Below are 25,939 nucleotides of genomic sequence, written 5' to 3'. Positions count from 1 at the left end.
AAGCTCTGTCCCCTCATAGGTCTTAATCTGCTCAACTTGGCACCTTGTTCTGCAGTAAACATAGCATTCTTATTTATTATTTTTAAACAGAAGCAAAAAGGAGACAGGTTACTTACAGTGAACTCATTGGAGAAGAATTCACAATCCTGGATGTGGTGAAGAGAAATAGTGCTTGGTCCAAGAAGGTAGTAATATTCACATTGTACTAAGCAGTTACAGGGTAAGCTGATATGAGTTCAAGGCCTACCTGTTTATTTGGGAAGCAGATAAGAATTCAAGGCCTACTTGTTTATGCGCCTTCTTTTTCCAGGTTGGTTTCAGGAGGTTTGCTTAGGCAGATACTTTGTTCTGTAGATTTGTTGACATGCCAGTGAACTTTCACTGAGTTAGAATGAAAACTGACAGCTCAAGACAACACATCTGGAGTTAGCCATGGCTCTATGAATAGCAACAATTGCCATGTTCAAACCAAAGCGAGGCTTATTGGCTCAAGCATTTATTTAGCAAACAACTGAATTGATCTTGAATTAGTAATATCACAAATTCCGTTCTGATTATCATTTAAGTGACATATAATTTGATGTCATGCTGTATGCAGTAATCACAGAGCCACTCAAAAAGAGCTGTGCTGCTTAAAATGTGACATCAAGTGATGAACAGAGAGCAGAGGCTTTGTTTTGCGTGAGCCTTTGTATTTCTGGTAGTGCCTGATTGTTAGGTTGGCTCAGGAATTGCTGTCAACTCATGTCAGAGAACTGACAGGAGGAGACAACACAGATGTGTCTCTCGGAAGAGTGACAGCGTAAGTTAAAAAGCTGGGCTAAAACTTTGAGCTGGCCAGATAAATTATAACGATAGGGCAGAATGCAATAAAACAACAACAAGGAAGTGGTGGAGGAGTGTAGGGCTGCTCCAGGAAATGTCCAGTTTTCTTCCCCTGGCTCAAGTTGAATCTCATGTTATTGTCTTACTCTATTATGTGTCATCCTTGCCTATATAAGCAGTAACCAGTGCTGTGTCTGCAGCAGAGAGGAGCAGCATGTGACAACTGAATGGCATAGCTTCAGCGGTCCTGTGTGATACAGCGCAGTTCCACCCTCAGTTATGTTAGATGGGGATCACATGGGTTTGGATTAGGCTACAAAGCTGATGTGCAAACAGGACAACGCAGTTCAAGAGAATGGATAGTTTTATTTATTCTGTTTTGACCCACCTCCGGGAGGCAGTGGAAGACAGGAGGGCCTAGCGTGCTCTGGTCCGTGGGGTCACGAAGAGTCGGACATGACTTAACGACTAAACAACAACATTTATTCTGTTACATTTTTCACTTGATTTTTCCACAAGAAAAGCAATACTCAGGGTCGGTTTAAAGCAAATAAAATAATAAGAAGAGTAAACTATCACAGCGCTCTGTAAACAGCAAAATAGTTTTACCTGGCTATACTGAAAAAGTGCAACCTGATGCTTGACCTATGAGTAGTGAGAGTGGACACAGATTCCAACTGTGGTGGAAGTCCATTCCACAGTGTGGGACCCATGTAAAAGAAAAACCTCTTTTTAGGGGGCCAGAGCACGTGAGGGTATTTTCAAGAGGGCCTCTTCTAAAGATCTTAGCATACAGGCAGGTTTATAACTAGAGTGGCTGCTGCTCCCCAATCTATTCAGAGTTTCAAAGGTTAGAATCAACACCTTGAGTGAGCTTAGAAAGCAGTTTGTGGCTAGTGGCCATACGATAGGAGAAGGAGGTGGCATTCTCTTGCCCTTCTCTGGGGGGGGGGCACTTATTCCCTTCTCTTCTCGGTTTCAGTTCATCAGTTTGGGCGAAACTTTTCACATCCTCACTTGATGGCTGTATGCTGCCATTATTGTTTTTTGGACAGATTGCTATAAAATATTGCTATAAAATATATATATACAGTAAATAGATCTACTGCAGTACTGTTTGCTCTGTGCATGTATATTGGAAGAACCAAATGATTATATATGGCCTTGATTATATAAGGAAACAGAATATACAGTAGGACCGCAGTATCCACAAGGAATCAGTTCCAAGCCCCTTCTTGCAGATCCTGGAAAATGCAGAAGTATCAAACACTATACATTGTGTGGTCTCTGGCTCCCTCTAGTGGCTATTTTGGTGAATACACCCAGGAAATATGTATAAATACATATTTCTGGGGTTTGATTTTTTTAGTACAGTATTTTCAAATAGCAGATACAATTGGCAGATATTGATTCTACAAATAGGAGGTTCCTACTGTATTACAATGTGCTGTCGTAAATTGTAAAGTTATATCTGACCGCTTCTTAGCATTTAGTATGTAAATACTTTACGTCAATTTATTTTGGCAAACAATCTTCTACTTCAATTTTATAGATCAGAAAACTGGATCTGATCAGTTATGCAATGGTCAGAATCCTGTCAGGTTTGCACAACATAAATCTTAAATTGCATAACTTATGTTTTGGAATTATTCTTGCTGTTTGCTGCTTGTTTGGATCCCAGATCAAATGTTTGTGATGTGTGTCGGATAGCCAGAAAATGGTAAAAATAACTCCTCTTTCCTGCTTGTCTTCCTTCATTTATCATGCAAGCCTCTTGCTTCCCTTTACCTGTTCCGTTGCCTAGTATGTATAATACTACACAGGCTATGCTGGCTGGGGAATTGTACGGCTTACAGTTTTTAAAAAGGAACTTGTCTTAATCTCCTCCATCTTTGCATTGGGAGAGCTTTGGGACTGTCTTTTATTTCATGCTGCTGCACTTAAGGAAGCAGGAACAACAAAAAAAGAAAAAGAAAAAAAAGGTACATCGCTCTGGCGCCTGTCTTTCCCTGCTACCGGCTTGTCTGCTGTTTGGAGAGAGAGAGAGCTCTCTCCCCATCCCCTTTTGCCTCAGACTTATGAACTCTTATGCACCGTCCCCAGCTAAGCTCTTAACTTCCATTGCTAGGACTCTGAACTGTGCCTGTGTCCTCACAGCTGCCCTTCCCTAAATGTTCTCTAAACTGCTCCCCTCCCCTGGAATTTCTTCATGCCTCCCTGGAAGGGTGTGGTCCCCACATTTTGGACTTGGTGCTTTGCAGTATTTATGAAATGAGCGAAAACGTTTTAATATGGGGGACAGAGAAATTTGAAAACTATCTGGGCAAGCTCCCATTAAAGCTTCTGCGTCCCTTTACCATGACTGTGGGAAGAAGGATCCTGTCCTGCGTCCCTTAAAAGAAAAAGAGAGGGAGAAAATGGCCATCAAGAAAAATAAAAAAAACAATGACTGCCAGTAGAATTTGTAATGCAATTTTTTTTAAATTGGGCTTTTGGAGTTCAAATTTGTGGATACTATAAGAGAATTGGCAACAGTGCAACAGAGGTAATGTTGATGTAGCCCCCTGCATATGTGAAGCTGTTGCAGAGTCTTTGAATTTTTCGTTAAATTATCCTAGCCACACAGTAGAAGGGCAGAGATTCACAGAACAGAATAGATTCAAGTTTTCCGGAATAGTTCACACTTTAAAATTAACTGGTAATTACAGTCCCAATAACTGAGAGAGTAATAGAAAGAATAATAATAAAAAAAAAACATTTTCTTTACTTACAGTTGTGAAAAGATCAACAGCAAACCAACAAACAGACTGCTTCAACAGACTCTAGAGAGGGGGAAAGTACTAAGCAGAGAGGCGGGGCTTTCTTTGAATTCAGAGGCAGGAGGGAATGATTGTTTACTGCTGGATAGACTGACAGTCACCCCAGCCCAGAAAGGTCTCTCCCAGTCACATTTACTATAGGCAACATGCAAGGTTGTAAAAACTCCAGTAGAGGCCTGGGCAGTTGCTCCTGTGCCACCCAATTTAAGAGACCCTGCTGTCATTTTTTGATTTCTTTGCTCTCCAAGTGCCCTCTTTTCCAAACAGTCCTGTTCAGCCGACCTTTCTTGTTTATTTAATCTTTGCTCACATCACACTGTTCCCAAACTGTCACTCCCTCGATCAAGCTTGCAGCCAAGTTTTCATTCATAGGCAAATACACACTGTCTGAAATCTTGCTGCTTAGCATAGTAAATTACACTAGAGTAGGCCCATTGGCTCAATGGGAATCTGGTGAGTCAACTCCTCTTTAAGTTCATTGATTCAAATTGGCCTTCTCTAGTTGCAAATTACGTCAACATAATAAGGCCCAATTAGAGTAGTCCCTTTTAAATCAGTGGAACTTGAAGAGGAGTGGACTCACCAAATCCCCATTGATTCAGTGGGCCTACTCTGCTGCAATTTGCTCTGCTAAGCAATAGGATTTCAGCCACTGTCTGCTAGTCATCCTCCATTCATCAACCACTTCATATGCCTGCATTGGAACTACTTGCCATATAAACACACTTTAGAATTACAGTGGTGCCTTGCAAGACAAATTTAATTCGTTCCGCAGTTAATGTTGTCTTGCGAAAAATTTGTCTTGCAAAACGCATTTTCCCATAGGAATGCATTGAAATCTAATTAATGTGTTCCTATGGGCAAAAAAAGTCAGAACAAAGTCAAATTTGGTTTACAAAGGGTTTATTAAGTGCTCTTTAAAGCCATACATATTGTGCAGATGATTTTAAAAAATCACTCAAAAACTAACTTTTTAAACATCATAGAAAAACATTTAAAAATCAGCAAACATGAGGCAGGAACAAAAACTGGAAAACATTCGTCTTGCGAAGCACGGCCATAGGAACATTTGCCTTGCAAGTCATCAACCCCATTGCCAAAACCATTTGTCTTGCGAGTTTTTTGTCCTGCGAGGCATTTGTCTTGTGAGGCACCACTGTATATAAACCTATGTTATGTTGCATCAAATTTTATATCACAGTGCTGCATCAAAAAAAAAAAAAGCAGAAAGGATGTTATTTGGAGATCCTGTGCAGATGGTAGCAGAACATAAAACCTGCTTGGAGAAGAAAGGCAAAGAGCCCAGCAACACAATCCTTTAGATGTAGTTAGCAGCTATATTTTTTTTTATAAGGAAAAAAAATAACTGTGGGAGAACTCATTAAGATTTGAGTAAGGGAATGTTAATGTTCCTTGCCACTCTTTCCCCCACCTGGATCAAGGGTCCTGGGCTTGTAATTTGCATTGCCAGATAAAACACTTTTGGCAATATAAATTTAGAAGCTGGAACCCGCACACCATGGTGAGAATGAAGCCGGGGAAGAGGATTCCTAAATTCCTGTACTCTATACTGCATTAGGTTCCCCCCCCAATTTATAACCAATCTTTCTGCTGAAACAGGAACCCAAGGCAGCTTGCAAAATTATTAAAAAACAAACAGATAAAGCTAAAAGCACAATTAGTTACAGTATTAAATAATATCAATTTTAAAAGTTTGTTACTCAGTTATACAGTGGTGCCTCGCTAGATGATTACCTCACAAAACGATTTATTCGCAAGATGATGAGTTTTTACGATTGCTATAGTGCTTCGCAAAATGGTTTTTCCTATGGGCGATTTTTGTTGGACAATGTTTTGGTCCGTGCTTTGCAAGACTTTTTTGGGGGTACCGTTTTTTGCAAAACGACAATTTTGACAGCTAGGTCCGTGCTTCGCAAAATGGGTGTTTTCGGGACTGTTTTTCGGAAGACAACGATTTTGACAGCTGATCCGCGCTTCGCAAAATGGTTTGTCTATGGGTGATTTTCGCAAGACGATGACTATTTTCCCTATTGGAACTCATTAAATGGATTTCAGTGCATTCCAATGGGAAACCGCATTTCACAAGACGATGTTTTCGCAAAACAGCGATTTTCGCAGAACGAATTAACATCGTCTTGCGAGGCACCACTGTATTCACATTAATCATTCAATCAATACATAAAAAATTGAAAGCCTAATAAGAAGGTTAAAAAACTATATTATTTTCTGTTTTGCTCCCCCTACTTCTTTTCATCGAATTATTTGTTTGCCAAGTGCTAGATCTGAAGTGTGTTTGTCAGTGGAAGGATAAACAAGGAAGGAAGCAACCATGTCTTCATTGGAAGGGAATTCTGCAGCTGGGGAATAGCCATGGAAAAAGCCCTCTCTGGTGTCCTCATGTGCTATAATTCAGAGAGAGGCAGGACCAAGACAAGGACTTACTTAAGTTTGAGGGACTTGCCCTCTGCACATTCATTTGTGTGAGTAACATCCTGTGGCTTAGGCTAGCCCATTTCTCTCTGGTTGCCCCCTTGGTCAGTGGCCCTTTCTCCCCATGGTCTTGCTTTCATGACACTTGTGTGGAAAGAGGTGACACCAGAGCTTGGGAACTTGACTCTTTTCAGCTAAATTGCCAAAATCTCATAACTGGCTTTGTCGGTGGCTACCCTGGCTAGGGGATTTTTGGAGCTGTAGTTCAACCAAGTAACTTTATTTTCTTATTTGTTATCTTTATCTATCCTACTTTTCTTCCAAGGAGGTTGAAGTAGCATACATGATTCTCTTTCCCCCCACTTGTATGCTGGCAACAATAGTTTGGGAGGAGAGTGTGCAACTACCTGAAGCCAAGTTCCGTGGCCAAGTGGAGATTTGAATCCAAATGCAAGTCCAACACTCACAAGTGTCACCTCCATTGGGACCCTGACTTAGAAAACTAGAAAGAGGTGGGTTTCCTTTGGAGGGGGGGGGAGGGAGAAGCTTAGCCTCTGCTGCTAAGGCAGATCAACAAAAACATATGGATGGGTACAGTTGCCTTCCCTTGCTGTAGAAGGACAATCATTTGCATCATTTGACATAAGAGGGAAGTGGGTTTATTTGTTTCACTGAACACTAAGGATGAGTGCATATAGAGCAAGAGAGTGAATATGGGAGTGGGGTCCCTGGAGGTCTTTGTGTTTGAGTTGGGGCAGTGGATTTATTTGCTGCAGTTGCTGAGCTTTGTCAACAGTGGAGTTAACTTGCATGGAACCACTACTGCACAAAACAGAAGTTCTAGTATGCACTGGAGGAGACACTACACTTGATTAGCACTCCATTATGACTACACTTGAACACAGGGGTCTCCCTTCTTTTTCCACATTGATGTGGTAGATAGGGCTAGTTTGGTTCTATCTGTTTACATATGTTGCCTGTTCGTCTATTAGCAGAACCATATGAGAGCAGTTCTCACATTTCTCTGATAACAGATCTGTTGGCTGTTCAAGACTCTCCTACAATTTTTTGTTGCTCTGCTCTTGACCTTTCCCCCTTAACTTGTTTTTTCCTTTTGGATCTGTTTCCTTCATTTCCTCTAAGGAACTTAAGGCAACAAACAAGAGATATCCCATCATCTGTTTCCAGTTTGTTGTGAACAAGCAGGATAAGTGGAGGCAATTGTAGGTTCAAGACCTTAGCTGGCTGTTAAGCTTACTAGGTGACCTTGAGCTCTGGACCAACTCTGGCCCAGTTATTGCACCACAGGGACACTCAGTACATGGGTTAAAACACAGTTTCTGACACGATTCTCCTTGCAAACCTCTCTGAGGCTTCCTTAGAAATGTGTTCTCTGTTCCTGTGATGGGAGGCTTCAGCTGGAAGCAGCTGGCATATTTCAGACACTTCCTTAGTGCAGATAACTCCATATGGGGAAAAGCATAGAATAGAAGTGAGTATTTACAGTGTATCTGGGATGTAAAACCAAGCCGAAAGGTGTGGTGATTTTTTTTTTTTTGGTATCATGGAAATGTTGTTTTTAGAAACAGTTCTTTCGCATTTTTTAAATTTAGAGCTAGAGTGGAGACCCCAGACAAGCCATACGAAATATTCATATTAACAGAAGGTTGTACTTTCCAAGACTTCCTCTAAATGGTTTAACAGGAAGTTCTTTTTTTAGTACTTAGTTTTTCTGAAACAAAATAACTATCAACAAATGGTGAGCAGAATACACATTTAATTAAATTAAGAGACACTCATTGGACCAGGGCTGTTTGTGGCCCACAAATCTTACATCGTGGCTTCTTGTTTGATAAAAATAACTGAGTCATGAATGACTTTGGAGTCACCGATCGGATAAACTTGAGCCCATAGATTTATGTTTAGTATTTTTAACCAACCCTATAGTAATAGATCTCAGGGTTGCATATGGTCAATAAAAATGCCTTAAAGTTATTGGATCAGATTAGTCTGGTGGGGGTGGGTGGATGAAATCTATTATATTTCATAATGTACTCTACTTCCCAACATCAGCCCTGGTATATTGAATGTTTTTTTGTTTCCAAAGAGAGAAAGTGGGTCAGGATCTCCCTGGCAGATCTTGGGGAGATCTGCATTGGCTCAGCAATGATTTTCTTTAACAAGAGCAACAGAAAAATTACTGTTTTCTCCTGAATAATATTGCCCAACAGGGTGACCACAGGTATCTTATTGCCTGAGAAAGGAAGATAAATTCTGCCTGCCCAACCACCCATTTGCCCACCTCCCCAGTAGCAGCATCTTCCATATTCTAGCATTAACCCAGAAGAGATTAGGTAGAGATGCACCATCCATAAAAAGTAGCCACTGTAGTTGCACTTCGAGAAGAAAGATGAGGAAAATGGTTGCAGTCAAGAGTATAATTGGCTCTATATTAGGTCTGCTCTGTGGATTAGAATCCAGATAGAACCAGGCATTAACAGAACCCCTGGCTTGAGAGACTGGCATAGAGCAATGCTTCAGAATGGCAAGAATTGTGTTCCAGGGCAGGGGAAGTGGCATGTTCATACTCTGCCCAATAGTAGGGCTGTTGTTATTGCCAGTATGAAGAAACCTGTAGATGGTCAGTTTGGACGTTGTGCAGAAGGACTGTGACCTTCATTCACTCTTATGTCTGAAGAAGTGGGCTTGTTCCATAAAAGCTCACATTAAAATGTAGCAGCTAATCTTTAAGGTGCCACAGTGTCTGTGTTGTTTTTTAATTTTTTTTAAAAATTTTGCTTTCATTTTGCTTTGTGCTTCTTGTTGATATGCTTGCATAGACTAATGTGTCCACCACTTTGAAAACTTCATTTGGTTGTCATATTTCAAATTCCTGGGCTCACAATTGTTTCATTGTTAGTTTGTTGTTTGCTCCATGAACCAAGTGGATTTTCTAATCTTGTTTTTTTTTAACAGAAAAACCTCTGTAAGCAAGCCTGATGTTTGCACAGTGTTGGCATAAAAAAATGCTGTACATTGTTATTGGCTTATGAGCTGTACCTATGTGCGAAGGCGCAAATGGAAACATTCTTTCTGTCAGTGGATTTCTCTCTGTTGTGGGGCATTCTCTATTGTTCTTCTCCCCACTGTCTCTTATGTACATACATACTGCAGTGTGTCTTCAAGCAGGAATAGTCACCAGCAGCATTCCGTAGGTGTCAGCCTGCAATACTGGTTTATCGATATTTGTTACGGATTTTCATCACTGACAGTTTGGTTTTACATGTAAGGTACAGTACAAAGCTATGAGTTCTGCTCAGAGATGTCTTCTGTTGCAAATCTGATGAAATTCTTCATTTTACTAAAGAGGAAAAGAGGTCATAAGCTGTGAAACCCCCATCAGGAGAGACAAGGCCTTATGCGAGTATGTACTAGCTTTGTTCCAGTGGCTGTCAACAGAGCATTCAATTTTCACAGTCACACACTTTTTTATATATACTGTAAAGCTGTGAAATTCTACAAACACAGCCTAATGACATTTGGCCAGCTAGAGAATAATGTGTCTTCAAGGAAGTTCTCAAGTCTCCAGACAGTTGTACTCGTGTGCCTGCTTCTGGGAATGTTGGTCTCTGAGCAAGAGCTGAATCAGTGAACTGTCATTGCCTTTAGGTATATTTTTTTCCAGTCTGTAGTTCTCTGACTGTGCCTCCACCAGAAACACTTTATTTCACTTTTTAGTGTTATCCTAGTTGCTGAACAATTAGTTCCTGTGCAGGGGTAATTCACCTCTGTGTCTCCTTGGAACTGCATGCTAAAGATGTGGGGAATTTAAGATACCTGTAAGGCAGGTTGATTATGCCCCTTTATGCATTCTGGTTCCTGTCAAGCAGCTGAATGATATTTTAGATGGATTGTGTGTGTGTTCTGTCTTGTCAAGTTGGAACTGACCCTAATAGGGCTTTAAAGATAAGTGAAATATTTAAGTAGTGTTTTTACCAGTTCCACTCTCCCAGTCAGTTTCCATGGCTGAGTGGGGATTTGAACCCTGTTCTCCAGAGTCCCAGTCTATCAGTCTATCCAGTACACCTCACTGGGATGGGCTGTAGATGGGTACATAAATGAAATATTGATGGTAGGGGCAATTTCTGTAGCTTCCATTTGAATATTTGGAATCTGTTTGCCAGTAATGCACATCCAATGGACTGTTCAGGAACCACTAGGTTCAAAGAGATTAAATTTCCATCCACAGCAATGCAGTAGAATAGATGCAGTTGTGTCGTGAGTTCTATCAAGGCTATCCCTATTTTCAAGCAAGGCATTGCAACTGCTTTGGGATGTAATGAAAGGGCAGAGAATAATTAGTTGTTTAATTTTTTTAAACACTGTAGAGTATTTCTGCTACCAGGGTTGAGGAGAGCTGCTTGTGGTATCTTCAGCCTTATGTGCTCAAATGACTTGGCTGACTTAGGCTGCTGTGCTCTTTGAATTGCAGTAAGGGGAGGAGGGAATTGCTTTCCCACCTCACACAGGAAATCATGAACACTTCTGTATTCCTACCTGAAAGACAACATTTCAAAACCAGGCTAAAATCAAACTTTATAAAGGACACAGCTTATGCTTCTGTGCTTCTTGATTTCTAGAAGTAAGCAATACAGTCATGTTATATTTGTTGGAAAAGTAAGCAATATGACAGTGGTTCACCACCTTGGGTTCCCAGATGTTCTTGAATGACAACTCCCAATAATTCCGGCCAGCACAACTAGCGGTGAAGACTTCTGGGAGTTTTTGTCCAAGAAAACCTGGGGATCCAAGGTTGAGAACTACTGCAATCTGGAGTTCAAAGGCACTCCTATCCAAGGAACTATCTCAGGTCTACACTGCTATGAAGAAGGCTTGCTCATTAGACTAACTCACTGCAAAGTGAGACATGCTTACATTGACTATCCCTTACTCCAGAAGACTGGCCACTGCCCTGCACTATGCCAAAACCCAAATTGTTCAATTAAAAATAACAACAAAGCAGTCCTTCTTATCACAAAAACCTGGAAATGAATCTGAAAATCTAGATCTCTTTAGTCTAAGACCAATCCCTTTAATATGAAAAGCCTAGGGACATAATGATTACCTCAGATATGTGTAATTATCACTATAGGGCTGGTACAAGTATGTAGGAGACAACCCTTGTGTTGTGAGTGACTGATCATTGAACATACAGCAGTTGAACATTACATTGGAATGAATGTTCAAAGGTGTCCTTTGATTTATATTCCTGCATTGAGCAGGGCATTGCACTCAGTGTCCTTGTAGCTCCCTTGCAAATTCATTATTCTATGATTCTATAAATGAGATTTGGCAAATAGTATTATTAAATAATATTGTTTTAAGTTTTTGCTTACTTTGTTGACTGTTCAAATGGGCGTGAAGTTAGAAAAGAAGGATAAATACAGTTCCTTATGGCTCTGTAACGTTCAAACAACAGAGAAACACTGGCAAAAACTTGAAGATTAGAAAAAGGGAAAGGACACAGCATCAGTCTGGTTCATTTGGGGGAATTCTGCCCTAATGTGAGATGCATGTTTCTGATAATTGAAACTTAGAGGGCTTGTGTTCTCTCATTCTTGGGCCACAGCTATGCTCCAAGTCTTGGCATAAATAGTTCTGTTTGATTTGGCTTTTGCAGTATGCCTCTTGCTTCAGCTCGACATGGTCAGATGAAGTGAAACTTTGTTTGGAAATTTCAGTGGCTATTTCTTCCTGTTGGCACCAGATAATAATTTACAACGTTCTGCTTCTTTTAAAAATAGGATTTAGGGCATGTGGATTACCTCAATGAATGTTGGGAGCTGTATTTTGGTAAGGGTGTTGAATCTCTTTGAAATCCTTACCTTCCTTATTGAACTACAGCTTGGACGAAGTTTTGTTTGGATAAGAATCAAAGCTTGAGTCTTTATGAGGGATGTTATCTGTAACTGGGTACATCTAGGTAACTAGTCATAGTAACTAGTAGCTACAATGTTACTTTTTAGTAACATCTTCCTTATTTGTGGTGAACAGATTACAACTAGTGGCTTTATTTAGACTTCAGAGGGGTTTATAAAAAGATTTTAGATGCATTTTGATATGAGTTTTTCAGGTTATATGTCATTGCCTTATCAGCAAACCCTTAATGACAAGGGAAATGTTCTTTGGTGTTGCATTTTATATTTTTACAAATATTTCAAAGATTCAGTATCAGAATTGGCCACCAAAGAGTACAGTGGTGCCTTGCTTAGCGATGTCAATCCGTGCATCAAAAATCGCTGCTAAGCGATTTCATCGCTAAGCGATATTAAAAAGCCCATAGAAACGCATTAAAATGCCATTAATGCATTCCTATGGGCTTAAAATCTAATCTTAAGCGAAAATCCTCCATAGGGGCGGCCATTTTCGGTGCCTCAAAAGTGAGGCAACACAGTGGGTGGCCATTTTGTTTACCCAGCGGCCATTTTGGAACCGCCGATCAGCTGTGCGAAAATGGGGGCTTTGCGATGATCGCTTCCCTGCGATCATTGCAAAGCGAATTTTCCCCATAGGGAACATCGCAAAGCAATCACTTTTGCGATCGCAAAAACATTGTCGCAAAGCGATTTCTTCGTTAAATGGAATGATCACTATGCGAGGCACCACTGTATAACCCTTCATTCTTCTGAGCTTCTGGTAAGAACACCACAAAATCCTGTTGCATGGCTCAGTGAGTTGCACTAGACATAGGCCCATTAAATTAATTTAATTCCCCCATAAATTCCTATCGTAGTTGTGAATTACTATCCTAAAGTAAAATGTAGTTAGAGTAGGCCCATTTAAATCAATAGAACATACAGAGGAGTTGACTCACCAAATTTCTATTGATTCACTGGGCCTACCTGAGTGCAATTTACTGTGCTAACTAACAAAATTTTGCCCAGTATATTAATAATGTGCAGTGCAACAAATGACTTGAACAATTAGAGCAATCTGAAAAGTAATGAATAACACAACGAGTTTCTTTTAAAATATACTATTTTGAACTCTTAGAAAGGCAAACTCTTGCCACAGGTGCATATCTGTTCTACTCTTTCAACCAACAGTGTTTTGATATGAAAAGTAAATAAGATTACTGGAAAAATTCAGAAAGCATTCTAAGTAGCTTTCACATTTTCTTCTCTGCCTCCCTTCAAGCCTTACTGTATGACTAGGCACTATTATGTCCCTCATGTTGGCTTCTTTTTGTTTTGTCTTTTTTTTCAGTATTTTGTTTTACTTTGATGAATGTTGGCACTTCTAAGTGCAATTCAAAGTGTCAGGGCTTGTTTTTCAGATGTGAAATAGCTGTACAGTTCTCTGAAGGCTAGCTTCCTCCAGTGTGACCCTCTCTGTACACCAAGGGCATCATCAGTGTGATATAGGGTTCAGGTCCTCAGGAGAAGTGCTGTTGCCATAGTCTCCTGCCCCCTCTGATTCAGCTGTAGATTGGTCTGACTGTAGCATGTGGGGTTTTTTGTAGTTTTAGTTCTGTCCTTGTTAGATATGCTGATACATGTGCCTGAGCATCTCTGAATTAATGAAGAGAGGTCGTTGGAAGTCATTTCTTTGCTGAGTGCTGATTTGGGGTCATGTGGCCATTGTAAAATTTTGACCTCTTATTGGTCTGGAGGCTTCAAGGTCAGGAGAGAACTGAGGGGAGGCCTTTGAAATTTGAATTTTTTCTGAATCAAGGGTGAGCCAAGTTCATTCAACATGTGCAGTAGGAGGCAAAACACCACCCTATCACAAAGCCACTCCCACATTGTACCCTCCTATAGTGAATGGGTTTCAGTGGCTGCTTCAGCCTATGGATTTCCCTCCATACAAAGCAATGTTGGCCTCCATCTTATAGGCTGCCTTCCACAGGTAAAAACCTCCTTTTGTAAAGCAGCCATTGATCTATGAGAACCCTGGCAGGATTGAAGTTCATAGCAGGGCATGTCACATATTTAATATTGGTTTATTTTTTGTTTATTTTGGCTAGCAACATTTAAACATTGTTTGACTGTATGTTAGTATTACTTAGTTAATCAATTGTGATTTTAACTGTATGTACTTTTTAGCTGTTGTATGTTGCCTTGGGAGAAGTTGAGATATAAATTAAGTAAATAAATGGATAATCCCAGTATTCTCACCCCATATAAATAAGTGGAAGCAGTCAAAAAGCGGGCTGTCTGCAGCTATTGGCAGTGCTGGCTCTTCCTCATGAGCGCAGTGGTGTAGTGTGGGATACCAGCACCCAGGGCAAGGCAAGTAACGTAGGGCTGGCTCAGTGCTGCAATGTGTGGGTTGGGTGGGAGAAGCCCCGAGGGTGCTGCCATGAAGTGGCCATGGAGCTGCTCGAGGTACACACTGTTGACAGCCCCAGCCCCTGATGGCTTGGACTTGGGCTGTGGGGAGGGGAGGGGAAGAGGAGCAGGAAGGCAGCCCATGCACCCCTAAGAATTTTGTTTGTTTGTTTGTTTGTTTTGACCCTGTCTTTCTCTTTAAAAAGACCCAAGACAGCTCTCTACGCATGATGGAATCCTTACTGTGCTTTAAAATGGAGACTAATGCACACTGTTTTAAAATGCATCATGACTTCCTTTGTAGTCATCTATAATGAGAAGGCCTTTCCTTCTCCACAGGGTTTGCTTCTCCAGTGGGTTGTAGCCAGGGAGTGTGGTGCGGGCAATACTAGCAGCAGCAGCGGTGGTGGTTGCATCTTAACTCAAGGGTGAGGGTGAGCTGGTGGTGCTCTCATATTGGCCCTGCTAGTGTCCCCACCTCAGCTAGCGTCTTCCTGGAGATGCAGGAAGCCAACAGGTCCTGCTTCCCTGACTCTGACCCAGCCCCCTCTTGTTGTTGTTGTTGTTGTTGCAAGCACCAGAACAAGAAGTGTTGGTGGCTTTAGGAGGGGATCAGAGAGTGCCCAGCAGATCCTGCACAGCCACCTTTACCAGCCATCCCTGAGAGGAGATAAGCGGAATATTGGAGCACCCCAGCTGCTTGGACTTGTGAGCTGGGTCTCTCCGCTTTCTTCAGTGGACTTAACTAGTGGGATGGGCAGGAGAGACTGTGTCTGAGGGGAACTGAGCCTCTCAGCTGACTGCCTACCTGGGAGTAGGGGAACATAACTTCTACCTCTGTATCTCCAAGTCAGCAAGCAATAAACTTTTTGTCCTTTCATGTCAGCAGTCTGGAACTTATGGAATTGGTTACTGGATTCACTTTGAACCCTGGCCCTGCCGCTGCCAGAGCCAGGGGCACACACAGGGAAAGTAAGTAGTTATTTTTTAAAAAATAGCAGTATAGTAGTAACTAACTACTTTTGTGGGACCGAAAATATCTGCCACACAGTTTGAACATTTTGGTTTGACTGTTTGTTTGTTTGTTTGTTTGTTTGTTTGTAAGATGGTAATTGATTAAATTGATGGTCACAGGAAGTTATTTCAGCACTCTTCACATCAATGATTCTAGAACTTGTGCTGTCAATCACCAGCTAAAGGGACTGAAAGCACCCGAGAAATTTAATTCAGTTTTATGTTGATCTATCTATAAGAGAAAAAAGATATAAAATAATGATAGATCACAAGGTCGTACATGTCAGTGTAGATAAAACTTTTTAAGTTTGTAGGAGAAAGTCGGTGTTGCCATGAGACCATCAGTCTGGACTTGCACAATGTCAGGAGCAAGTAGAACTGAAGAACACAAAGTATCTCCAAGATAATGGACTTTAAAAGAAACAAATGCCTCCCTCTGAATCCCCTGGTAATATCAGTTCGCTACATCAAAAGCTGTGTGCCCAGACTTCACAAAGCAAACAAAAATACATCCCTTTTCCCTTTTAATGTCTGTACATTAGATGGAGCACTTTGAGTGGTTTAGACGTGTTCAGTGGTAACAGGGATGATAATAATGGATGACAGTGACAGTGAGCTTGTTTAGTATTAATTGCTCACTTAAACAATGTACTTGGACACAACACAGGATGTACTTTCAGTGAAAGATGTTCAGTCCACCTCTGTTGTAATTTGGACATCTCTTTAAACCACCAGAAAAGAATCTTCTCTCTCAGGAACCACTACATCTGCTTGCCATTTTTGCTTCTCTTACCAGTACTTATTTGATCTCTCTCCACTTTTCCCCAATACTATTTGCATCTATGTTGCCCTCCATATTTTATCTTAAAAAACTCACCCTAATATATTTCTGAAACAACAGAATTCTTAGTCCTCTCTTCTAAATCACCTCAAATTGTTAAACACTTCTTTAAGTGCCTTAGATTTTTTTCCTGTTCCTCTCAGATTACCCTCAGATATAGCTCCCTTATGAACCCATACTTTGTGGCACCCCGAAGATTACAACTCCCACTTGTGATCCTTCCTTCCTTCCTTCCTTCCTTCCTTCCTTCCTTCCTTCCTTCCTTCCTTCCTTCCTTCCTTCCTTCCTTCCTTCCTTCCTTCCTTCCTTTGCTTTATTCAAGCAAAGGAATTCTACACCTAGCTTTATAAGTCATCTGGAATAATCTTGTTGCCATAGAAACTAAAATGGTATTCTAGAGACGCGAGGCAACTCCACAATTTGAGAGGCAGGAAACATGCTGGCTGGATAATAGGCTATGTAGTCTCTGGAGAGAGGAAAAGCCATATAAGCATTTCTCATTTCCCAGTTCAGTTCTGGGTAAAAAAAATGAGCAAATGGTCCTTGAAACAGGTTTCATTTTATGCAGAAACTCTAATGTTCCTTTGAAGGCTGTATGAAACATGTCAGGATTTTGTTGCTATTATCCTTATTTGTTTTTGCTTTGAGCCATGGTCTGTAGGGTCATACAGAAGATTGAAGGACTGTATCTGACACCACTGACCATATCAAAGTATATCAAAGACAGAGTTGCTACCGGATAAGAGATTTAAATCAATCTGATAGCTTCATTTCTTTCCCCTGCTTCTTCCCAACCTGGTGAATTCTTTTAAAATGTTTAATCTGAAACTGAATATTCCTTAATCATTTCATTTTTATGCATGCAGAACTTTTTATGCTTACACATATAAACCACATTAAAAATAGTTTTATCTCCAAACAAAATCCTGTGATGAACCAAAGTTGGGTCTTGTCCAAGAAAACCGGGCTACTGCATATGATCTGTAAATTGTTAGGCAGTTTAAAAAATGCACATAACTGTTCTTCAAAACTTCTGGACTCTCAGCTTATGGCTGCTCGCTTATGAAATGTGAGCAGGCCTTTAATTACTTTAATCAGGCGTAAGGAGGAGATGCAGTGTTACAGATTTCTCCCCTCTCTTTTGTGTCTTGGTGTGGAATACATGATTTCGCTTTTAGTTAATTAAATTTTCATATGAGAGTTGCAAGCACTGTTCAGAACAGTAATTAGCAAATACTTTTAGATGCTGCTGAAGAACTGCATTCTCCTAGTTGGTGCTGTAGAAATGTGTCAGACTGCAGTACCCATCATCCCCAGCTGGATGTGTGCACTTGTTTCTTTTTTGGACGTGTGTGTGTATGTGGAAATTAAAAGGGAAAAGACAGTTGTAGGGGGAAGTTTAAGAATCCCCTACTATCTGGAGTGAGATCCTGATTGGGCTTTTACACACTTGCAGTACTTTTGAGAAAGAGAGAAACTGAAGCTCAGCTACATATTTCAATGATTCTTCAATACAAAACAAAATTTAATTCCTTTCTAGTCCAATTTCACCAAAGGCAGTCTCCAAATATCCTTAAAAAAAAGCCTTTTAGAAACATCATACGAATATACCAATCTTTTTCAACTGAACTCGTCATGTCCAGAACAGAGTTCTGTTGGTACATTTATAATATATGGCTAATAGAAGAGGAGATTTTGAATACATGGAGGTGAGGTGAAGTAGATATGACAATGCCGGGAAATTGTGAATATCTCCCAGTTAATTTTGAATGAGGGAGATAGATGTATGTGTGTTTCTTTGTGTTTTTATCTGTGTGCACTCATTTGCCTACACACCTGGATGTTGTGGCAGAAATGCCTTTATACTTTCATTGTAAATCTAGCTAGGAGTTTCAGTTCTGGCAAACTTCCAGCCATAAAAGCAGCAATGCTGTTGAGTGGCTACCTTGGAGACCTGTGCTACTGTATATCCTCGTGGCTGATGATTGCACTGGGTCTTCTTAGTTTCTGCTTACAGAGGGAGCAGGAGGAGGAGGGAAAGAGAGTTCAGTGCCTTGACAGCAGTGCAGGAGGCACATGACTTAAATCACCTAGGCTCTTGCATTCAAATCTTAGCATGAGATCAGAGTGAGGGGAATGGTGAACATGGTTTGGCACCTATGTAGCAAGCACTATCTTGCGGTGACTGCTGGTGGGGGGACTTTAAGTTTGGGCACACTGGTCAGGTCTTCCACAAGGTGAAGCCAGTTTACATACTTCATAAAATATCTGCTCAACTCTGATTCTAAAGCATTTATATGAAATCATAGTTGACTCCTAGGATTCATCAGGCACCTTGGTGATGCAGGTAGGAGGGGAGCTGTAAGGTTTTGTTTCTTAACAATTTTTTGGTATAGGAAAGTCCCAAACTCTTGCTAAAACTTGTTGTCTTCTGTAACTTTGCCCTTCTTTATATGTGAAGCCAAGATCATCCACTGGCAGGTGACCAACAAAAGAAAAATGTGCTGAGGATAAAGAGAGTTAGGTTCTTGACCTTTGCTGTATACACAGGCCTAAATACATGATACTTAATTTTTTTTAATGCAGGAGGTTTCATAACTCTCAAGGAAGACCCCACCCCACCCATTTTATTTGCACCAGACCACGAATGCTAGCCCAGTCAGGTGAAATCCCACATGGGATGTGTCTGCAGGCACAGTAAGAGTTTATGAAGCTGAACCAAAGACTGTACTCTTACTTTTTCATAAACCTAATTGCATGGGGCCATTTTTAATTCTACTGTAATTGCTTCTGGATGGGCATAATTTTCTGAAGGCTTCAGGAAGCAGAAACCTCTCAGCTGCCCCCACACCCCCTGTAAACTGCACAGATTGGAACACAGCAGTTACACTGAGGTTGGGTGGGTGGGTTTCCTATGTGAATGGCTGCAGTATTTCTTGCTAAGTCTTCTTGCTACCTGGGGGAGAATCCAAGCAAATTGTGTGTTACCCAAAGTCCATGTGGACTACAATCAGATGGTTCTATATGCTGGTAGGGAAGAAAGCTAACCTTTTATCTTTAGGCAGGATACTTTGGCTCTGCTTTTCTGTGGACCTGGTGTGGAGCAATGTATGGAAGTAGAGCTGGACCATAAAGAAGGCTGACCGCCAAAGAATTGATGCTTTTGAATTGTGGTGCTGGAGGAGGCTCTTGGGAGTCCTCTGGACTGTAAGGAGAACAAACCTATCCATTTTGAAGGAAATCAACCCTGAGTGCTCACTGGAAGGACAGATCCTGAAGCTGAGGCTCCAATACTTTGGTCATCTCATGAGAAGAGAAGGCTCCCTGGAAAAGACCCTAATGTTGGGAAAATGTGAAGGCAAGAAGAGAAGGGGGACGATAGAGAACGAGATGGTTGGACAGTACCAACATGAATTTGACCAAACTCTGGGAGGCAGTGAAGGACAGGAGGGCCTGGTGTGCTCTGGTAAATGGGGTCATGAAGAGTGGGACACGACTTAACAACTAAACAACAATAAAGCTCTCCCTCCTTTAAAGTCATATAACTCAGGGCAATCAGAAGCTAATAAGAATGTCTTTCCTGAACCACCAATAGGGGAAATTACTGTTTGATCTGTGGTGGTTTCTGTGTTAAATAAAAGCAGGCAATTGTTCTCATTGCTGATACTGCTAGTATAAGGTGATAAAAGTATATGAGCAAAAGTGCAGGTCTTACAAAAGGGTAGAGATAGGCATGACTACAGATTAAAGTGTAAAATGAGACAATTGCCTCCTCTGCATTGTCAGGCAATAACAGAGTGTGCAGGAATTGGATGCGTTCGGGTTTCTGTGGGACTCTGTGATGGTTCTGTCTTGCCAAGGTTCCAAACAAGATTCCATTTCTTGCAAATGCTTTTTTCCCTGATGTGTTGTGGCAATGAAAGTCCTTTGACACAATACACTTTTAGCCAGAACACATGCTTGCTGCCTGTTCTGTGCTTTTTTAAAAAATCATCATAAAATATGATGAAAGGAAGCTACATGTCATATTGAAAAAACATAGCTCCTTTTATTACTCTTTTGTTTTGACTCATATAATACCCTATAGCACTAGAGCACTCTCTGACAGTTTACAACATACTTATGCAACACTTTGCCTCCCAGTAAGCTGGCTACTCATTTTACTCACCTGGGAAGGTGGAAGTCTAAGGTTAAGTTGGCTACCTGAGCCCTTTAGGATCGAACTCAGGTCATGAGCAGAGGCTTAACTGCAGAGTGTCTTCTGGAAGTGAAGCTGGAAATAGAGATATGATTCTGGGGGTAGAAATATATGATGGGATGGTAGGATGTTGAATAAAAATGATAGGGTTGTGGGAGACTGCATGCAGCCAATATGCTACCCATTAATGCCAAACGTTTTCCCCCCAACTGTTTGGTGCAATCTTCACAGCCAAATAATATAAGGACTTCAAGGGACCTTTTTTCGTTCAGCTCGCTCCACAGTCAATTACCAATATTGTGAAGTGATTTAATAAGCAAACCACTTCAGGATTTTGGCATATTGAACACTTTTCCTGCTCCTCAGTGGAGGGACAAGGGTGGTGATTTTTTTTAGTGTGCTAAATCATTGCTGATGCACTGCATCACTTAGATTAAATTTTAACAAAATGTTTTAATTGTCTTGTCTGAAGTGCCAGTTGAGAAACTGTCTGTAGCCAGTGGTGCAGTGGATAAGCTGTAGCCAGTTGTGCACTCCTGCAGTGCTGAGAGGTGCTGCATGAATCATTTAATCCCTCCTCTTAACCACTGCACCACCGGCTGTATATTTATTGAATATAAATACCCCACCTTTCTCCTCAAGAGTGCCCAAAACAGCTTTCAGTATTAATATAAACAATATTTAAAAGCTTAAAAACAGTAAGATTATTATATATTTTTTAAAAATTAAACTGATGGCAAACTTAAAAGAGTTTCAAACCATTCTGAAAATGCATATATAGATAAGTAATAAATACATTAAAAAAAACGCAGCAGCCTCATTTTAAGAACACTCTCTTAAACAGGCAGTTACTGAAAAAGGCTGCCTAGAGAGAAAATTACAGTGGGGTCTTGACTTAAGAACGGCCTGAGTTAAGAACATTTTGACTTAACAAACCACTCTCATAGGAAAATATTGACTTGACTTACATACTTAGATTTGAGTTTCAAACTGAAAAAAACCCATGTGGGAGGCAGGGAAAGTGCAAAATTTGAACTTTCAGTTAACTGTTGGCCAGTGAAAAGGGTGCCTGTCTGCTTCCTCACTCCTCCCAGTGTTTAGAGAGTGGATTGGGAGACAGTCTTTGGACTGCCTGGTACTGTACTTCCTGGACTGTATTTTCCCTGCCTTCCCTGAACCTTTCTTGACCTAAGAAAAAAAGAAACAAAATATCCCCCTCTAGTGATCGAAGGCGGAATAGCAGCTTCCCATTAGTTTCTATGGACGGAAAAGAGCAGATACGGATCAAATGGTTTTCAATGCATTCCTATGGGAAATGCAGATTTGACCTGCAAACTTTTTGACTTGAGAACCGCCGTCCAATACGGATTAAGTTCTCAAGTCAAGACCCCACTGTATTTGTAAAGTTTTGGTGGCTGTATGGCCATTGATGAATGTGGCGGGGGGGGGGGGGAGGTTCTAGTGTGGCCCACCTAGAAGGTGCCAACTCTTTCATAGCACAATCTAGTACTTAAAGTAGCTTCCAATTTTTAAAACTCTGATTTTAATTTCATTTAAACTTGTCCTTTGGAGCAGCAAATAAGCTTAGCCCTTTCAGACAGTATTTGGGACATCTGAATCATTGTTATATCTCTGTCTTCAGAGTGCTCTGGGGAAAGGAGACCATGATTATAGTTGTGCTGCAATGATTTTGTGTCATACCTGTATGAGGAACCCAGCCCAGCCTAATGGGAGCTAGTGAGACAATGGTTCCCTTTGACCTTTTGACCCATGCAACATCCTGATCATTTATTAAAATTCACTGGCTTGGAGTAGGTTTCTGAGTCTGAAGACCATGGGTCTTTGAGTCATTGTCACTTCAGCGACTCTGTTCTGGTGGATTGAGACAGTTAATGTTAAACTAAAAACAGCTGTATTATCAAAGAGTGAAATGGAAGAGAGATTATGTGCTTCTTGTAAATAAAAAGTTAAGACTGAAACTGCTAAATTAGAGAACTGCAAGTCGTGTCTCTTGATGCTCTGTTATTTCTTCCACAGAATGCAAGAACTGTAGAACATCCCAGTGGGACAGATTACAAGTATATTCACAGAGTCTATGAAATAGCTGAGTCTGAGCAGTTCAGCACAAAATTATATCATAGTTGTATGTCATTACAGGGAGAGCCTATTAAGAGTAAAAGAAGCAAATCAGCTTGCTTTTGTTTTGTGATTGGTCAGTAGGAGGTAAATGTGAGTTTTATTTGCAAGTCTGATTGCCCAGCCATGGAATGTGAAAGGAATAGGGTGTAGGGATGGGAAACTTTATAATGGAGTTCTTTAAAGTGTGATTTGGACCCAGTCCCATGTGTCTAGAGAAGTAATATGCTTTATGAGTGAGGGTGTGGAAATGCCTATGAGGCTGATGTGGTTGGATGGCTGGATCTGTATGAAAGAGACAGAAAGAAAGAAGAATATTAGACATGAACAAGTGTTGTTTGCTAATTGCTAAAATATATTATGTATGTTGTAAGTTAAAAGTACACAAATTTGAAGTATATAAGCCCATTATAAATTTAAAATCTAAACCATTTTAGGACTTCTGGGTGTTGAAACAGGTTCAGGGAAAGCAGGGGAAAAGGATTATCCTGCGGTGGCAACATTTTATATACTGGCAGTAGAGGGATATAGCTTTGTCCGATTGTCAAGGGAATGGGGAAAGCCAACACAGCAGTAACCACCATCAGGTAAGAAGGTGCCTCTCAACTCTGAAAGACAAGATGAAGGTAACCACAAACTACAGTTTTGTTTCTGGCATCCTTTGGGATTGTGGATTCATGGTATATGTTTTACTTATTGATGTTTAATATAGGTGTGAAGTGGATAGGGTTTATGATTTTTTTACTTATTGTCTTTGTTTTTTTATTCTGTTTGTTAACCACTCAGAGTAAAGCCCAACTACACAAATTTATAAAATAAATAAATATTAGAACCTCAGGGGGGGTTAGAGGTAGAGTGACTTGCCCCCAAAGGAACTGTGCATTTTGGCACAGTTGTTGTTTGCTGTCAAGTCACCTGTAACTTATGGTGGCCCCCAAAATGTCCTGTCCTCAACAGCCCTACTCACTTCTTGCAAACTCAAGACTATAATCTCCTTTATGGAGTCAGTAACATTCATATTAGGTCTTTTTCTTTTCCTGCTGCCTTCAACTTTTTCTAGATTGTTGTCTTTTCCAGCAAATCCTGCCTTCTCATTATGTGCCTAGAATATGACAGGCTCTGTGTCATCATTTTTGTTTCCAGATCTTGCTCATTTGTCTTTCTGTTAATTTGGGTTATCCACAAATACTTTTGCCTATGGAAAATCATTCTATATCTCCATATTCTGTCCTGTCAATAGCTTCTTGTCCACAATACAGGTTATATCAGGACAATCAAGTGCTGATGCACACCATTTCTTTCAGAGCAATCCATAGCTTCTCATGATCCATTGTCTTTGGAAATAGAGAAAAACAATTCATTTTATCATCACACCTCAATTTCTTTTTTCAAGTCTGTCATTTCCATGTTGGATCTTTAATCTCAGCTTCAAATCCTGTGGCTTCAGCATCTCCCCAGCACAATTTTTGTACATTCCTGTTCATTTCTCTGACTGTATCCCACCTAATGAAGAGCCCTGAGGAATCAAAAGCTGTCTTTCTGAGTCATGTTTTAGTGGCCTAATAAAGAAATTACCAAGACTACATTTTGAATTTCACTTTAATTACAGGCTGAGTCTGGGAAAAGTCTCCTGTCACTCAGAGAAGTGTCGTAAAGTGCATGGAAATTCTCAACAAAGATTTGTATATCTTTCACTATTTGAACAAGTGTTTGTATGGATGAGACACCACAAAGAGTATGTAGCATGATGTGCTCGTTTGGCATGAAGCAGGAAATGTGACCCATAAGAAAAGGACAGCAAATTATTTACCATTTTTCATTTATTCTTTTCAAGATAGAACACAGACACTTTCTGCATATTTGGAAGGCTTTTCTTGCTTCATCACAGGGAACAGTTACCAGTCATGTAACAGTGTGGGCGTTATGTTTAATTATAGCAGATACCTAAGGAGCCTAATAAAATAATTGAGATGCTTCATTTTTATATGAAGGGCAGAAACTATTTTTTTATCTGAAAAAGTGAGGATTCTTAGCACAAAAGTTTTAAAACAGATGTTCAGGGAGGCTGGCAGTTTCTACTACCAACACATGTTGGTAGGGGGTATCTGCTTCCTTTGTTCCCTGACAGACTGTCAAACGTCTTGGTAGCCCATCTCACCTCAGAATGCTGACACTCAGCTGCACCTCAAGATTCTGTATCAGGGGCCAAGGTACTCAACATGCTGTGGAGGGCAAATGTTGATGGCAGAATGTGTGAGGAGATCTGGTAGCATGGGGTAGCATCAAGGAGACCAAGTCATCGAAATGTTTACCTGGTTCTGTTGTAAAAATCTATGCTTGATTTGAAGGCTGTTTAAATATCTTTTTGTGCTCCATCCAGATTGGTGTCTAGTCATAGTTCTTTCACCTGACCAGGAGGTATGGAAAGCAAGAGTAGTCATTTTGGTGTGGCAGACCATTTCTCCTACTGTGCAGTGCAATACAGTGGGGTCTTGACTTGAGAACTTAATCCGTATTGGAAGGCGGTTCTCAAGTCAAAACGTTCTCAAGTCAAATCTGCATTTCCCATAGGAATGCATTGAAAACCATTTGATCCATATCTGCTCTTTTCCGTCCATAGAAACTAATGGGAACCTGCTATTCCGCCTTCGACCACTAGAGGGGGAATATTTTGTTTCTTTTTTTTTCTTAAGTCAAGAAAGGTTCAGGGAAGGCAGGGAAAATACAGTCCAGGCAGTACAGTACCAGGCAGTCTGAAGACTGTCTCCCAATCCACTCTCTAAACGCTGGGAGGAGTGAGGAAGCCGACAGGCACCCTTTTCACTGGCCAACAGTTAGCTGAAAGTGCAAATTTTGCACATTCCCTGCCTCCCACGTGGGTTTTTTTCAGTTCTTAACTCAAAATTAAGTACTTAAGTCAAGTCAATATTTTCCTATGAGAGCGGTTCTTAAGTCAAAATGTTCTTAACTCAAGCCGTTCTTAAATCAAGACCCCACTGTATACTAATGGGGAGTTTTAAATTCCCTTTTCTTCACTGGGATTTCCTATAAAAATGTGCATGCTGATGCATACAGTAACTGAATACGAAATCAGGCGTTCATTCTGAGTATAGATTTCTGTTCTCACTGCAACTGGAAGTACCACTGCCTGGTCCAATTCTGATTAGGTGGTGGAATAGCCACAGTTCAATATTCACAATATAATATTCTGTCTTGTTCTACCATCCAGTGCTGAGCTGCACAAAAATGTAAAGCAGAGCTGACCCTGCTATTAGAGGCATTTTCCTCAGGTGACAGAACACTTTGGGCAAGAATTATACTGTTC

At 40.6% G+C, this 25,939-nt stretch overlaps 1 protein-coding gene and 1 long non-coding RNA gene across 5 annotated transcripts in view; one reads left to right on the top strand and one right to left on the bottom strand.

The window, feature by feature from the left end:
- TP53I11 (tumor protein p53 inducible protein 11) overlaps positions 1-25,939 on the top strand; it is a 76,750-nt gene that overhangs the window by 4,364 nt on the left and 46,447 nt on the right. Inside the window, exon 1 of one of the 4 annotated variants that reach the window (XM_072985976.2) lies at positions 6,524-6,607. The exons of the other annotated variants lie outside the window; for them this stretch is intronic. The gene's annotated coding sequence lies outside the window, so the exon portion shown is untranslated. Of the gene's footprint in view, positions 1-6,523; positions 6,608-25,939 lie in introns of those variants that run through there. 4 annotated transcript variants of the gene reach the window in all.
- LOC140703153 (uncharacterized) overlaps positions 1-25,939 on the bottom strand; it is a 32,815-nt gene extending 6,876 nt beyond the window's left edge. The window contains exon 1 of the long non-coding RNA XR_013543133.1: positions 117-25,939. This is a non-coding gene — a long non-coding RNA (uncharacterized LOC140703153). The remainder of the gene's footprint in view (positions 1-116) is intronic.

Source organism: Pogona vitticeps, chromosome 1, assembly GCF_051106095.1.
Source record: "Pogona vitticeps strain Pit_001003342236 chromosome 1, PviZW2.1, whole genome shotgun sequence".
Lineage (NCBI taxonomy): Eukaryota > Metazoa > Chordata > Lepidosauria > Squamata > Agamidae > Pogona > Pogona vitticeps.
The sequence above is the reverse complement of the archived record's forward strand: the minus strand, read 5'-3'. Positions and strand labels throughout refer to the sequence as shown.